Source organism: Procambarus clarkii, chromosome 35 (assembly GCF_040958095.1).
Source record: "Procambarus clarkii isolate CNS0578487 chromosome 35, FALCON_Pclarkii_2.0, whole genome shotgun sequence".
In the NCBI taxonomy this organism is placed as follows: domain Eukaryota; kingdom Metazoa; phylum Arthropoda; class Malacostraca; order Decapoda; family Cambaridae; genus Procambarus; species Procambarus clarkii.
The window spans coordinates 9,993,064-9,995,950 of record NC_091184.1 but is presented as its reverse complement, the minus strand read 5'-3'; the positions used below and the strand labels follow the sequence as shown (position 1 = coordinate 9,995,950).

Here is a 2,887-nt window from a genome sequence, read left to right as displayed (position 1 = left end):
TAATAATCTTGTAATAGTAATTGGTAATGTAGCACTTGGCCTTTCTCCTTCAGAATGTATGCACACATTATAGAAAGAAGAAGAGAATACCACACAAGATGGCAGCGTATGTCACGGGCCAAAAAGCGACGCCTAAAAGAACAGGTAAACCTCGAAGTCTTTCAGAGGTTGATAGATGGAAAGCGACTGAATACAGGCAACTCCTTCTCTACACCGGTAAGATTGTACTGAAGGGAATCTTACCCAAAGAATTGTATGACCATTTCCTGACTCTGAGTGTAGCCATTTCTATTCTTGTATCACCTAAATTGATTCAGTTAAATTACAGCCAATATGCACATGATCTTTTGCTGTACTTTGTGTTAAAGGCTCGTGAGCTGTATGGTAAGGATTTTTTAGTGTACAATGTACACTGCCTAACACACATATCCTCTGATGCCAAAGAGTTTGGTAGTTTGGACAGATGTTCAGCATTTCCATTTGAAAATTACCTGCAGCAGGTTAAGAATATGGTTCGATCAAGTAAAAACCCTCTTGTTCAAGGAGGATTTAAGGGATTTACTGGAGAACTTGGCAAAGGTATATTCACAATAGTCGTCTCTATTACTAATGACACTATTGCAGATGAAGGTATCTTTGTAAGATATTGCTATGCCACCTCCTTTTTTTATTAGGCCTGCAGTTGTGAATGGCTTTATTATCAGCCAAGTTGTAGCATACAACATAGCATATATATGTATATGGCATACATATATATATATATATATATATATATATATATATATATATATATATATATATATATATATATATATATATATATATATATATATTATATATATATATATATATATATATATATATATATATATATATATATATATATATATATATATATATATATATATATATATATATATATATATATATATATATATATATATATATATATATATATATATTCAAAATTCGTCAGTGTACTACATTTTTGTTGTTGCTTTTAGGTGATGCTTTTAACCAGTGTACGTGGGTCTGATTGTGCAACCACAGTTCGAAGAATAATGAAGATATGAACAAACGGCCTGTGGTCACTATACAGTCTGGAAGGGCAAAAGAAGAAATTGGCATTTCTACAAAAACAAGAACTATATAATGTTATTTTAAGTAAGTAACCAAAAAATTAAATAATTTTTTTAAAGTTTAAAATTCACTTAAAAATTTAAATTTTAAATTAAAAAATTTTAACCAAAAAACTTAATATTTTTCATATTTGGAACCATTCCATAATATTTTCCCAAGCATAAATGATTATATTTCTATCACTTGCTCTTAAGATTGTTTCATTTAATAGAGGTTGGGCATAATTGTTCTCTGCTGCTAATAGAACTGACTGACTTAGCTATAGGAAAATGTAAACTTAATTGGTTTATCCATTACAGTATTGTGCAGTTTATTTCATGATCCTGTGCTTAATACTTGCATAAATAGTAGATTACAAAATGCATTTTTATATCATTAGTATTGAATAATAATAATGCAAATAATTGACTTATAAATGATGTACAATTAATTGGTAGGTGATATTATATTATTAATATTTTTTCATTCTTGCAAAGCCTTAACAAAGCCATTAACATGTTAATATAAACTTGATCACCTTCCACTTATTTTCTCATGTGCTACCTACATGTACAAAACCTTATTCCTAAATGCATATTTTGTTCTGAAGCTTGTCCTTTATATGTTGTGTATCACCATCTCTGGAGAGTTTTATCTGATTGATGTATAAATTACTTTTAGTTTTACAGAATATTATTGTTATACTGAATTTATTATTATATAAATAACTTAATTTTACAGAATCATCTATCAACGCACATCCACAAGTTGAGGAGGAGGATGTGACCTTCCAGATTTCTCAAGTACTGAAACATGCACCAAACAGGCCTGGTGGATCTAGGTACAAGGTAAAATAATTAAATTTTTTTTTTTTTTTTCCTAATTGTCCGATATATATATATATATATATATATATATATATATATATATATATATATATATATATATATATATATATATATATATATATATATATATATATATATATATATATATATATATATATAAATATATATATATATATATATATATATATATATATATATATATATATATATATATATATATATGTCGTACCTACCCAGCAAACATTTTCATGTTTTTAAAACATCCTAAAAACGACATTTCATTGTTTTCAGCACGTTTATAATTACGTTTAGAAAAGGTTTTTTGAGAACTTTTATATACAACCTTAGAACGTAAATAATTAACATTTCTAAAAACTTTTTTATAATCTTTTAATTACCTACATTAAAACGTTTAGGGTAAATTAGGGTATAATAATTTTTTAATTCATATCTGAAATATATATATATATATATATGTCGTACCTAGTAGCCAGAACGCACTTCTCAGCCTACTATGCAAGGCCAAATTTGCCTAATAAGCCAAGTTTTCCTGAATTAATATATTTTCTATAATTTTTTTCTTATGAAATGATAAAGCTACCCATTTCATTATGTATGAGGTTAATGTTTTTTTATTGGAGTTAAAATTAACGTAGATATATGACCGAACCTAACCAACCCTACCTAACCTAACCTAACCTATCTTTATAGGTTAGGTTAGGTTAGGTAGTAGAGAAAGTTAGGTTAGGTTAGGTAGGTTAGGTAGTCGAAAAACAATTAATTCATGAAAACTTGGCTTATTAGGCAAATCGGGCCTTGCATAGTAGGCTGAGAAGCGAGTTCTGGCTACTAGGTACGACATATATATATATATATATATATATATATATATATATATATATATATATATATATATATAT

At 27.1% G+C, this 2,887-nt stretch overlaps 1 long non-coding RNA gene across 1 annotated transcript in view; it reads left to right on the top strand.

The window, feature by feature from the left end:
- The first annotated feature begins 1,016 nt into the window (after nt 1–1,016).
- Nucleotides 1,017–2,887, top strand: part of LOC138371218 (uncharacterized) — a 5,083-nt gene continuing 3,212 nt past the window's right edge. The window contains exons 1-2 of the long non-coding RNA XR_011230342.1: nt 1,017–1,164; nt 1,861–1,967. This is a non-coding gene — a long non-coding RNA (uncharacterized lncRNA). The remainder of the gene's footprint in view (nt 1,165–1,860; nt 1,968–2,887) is intronic.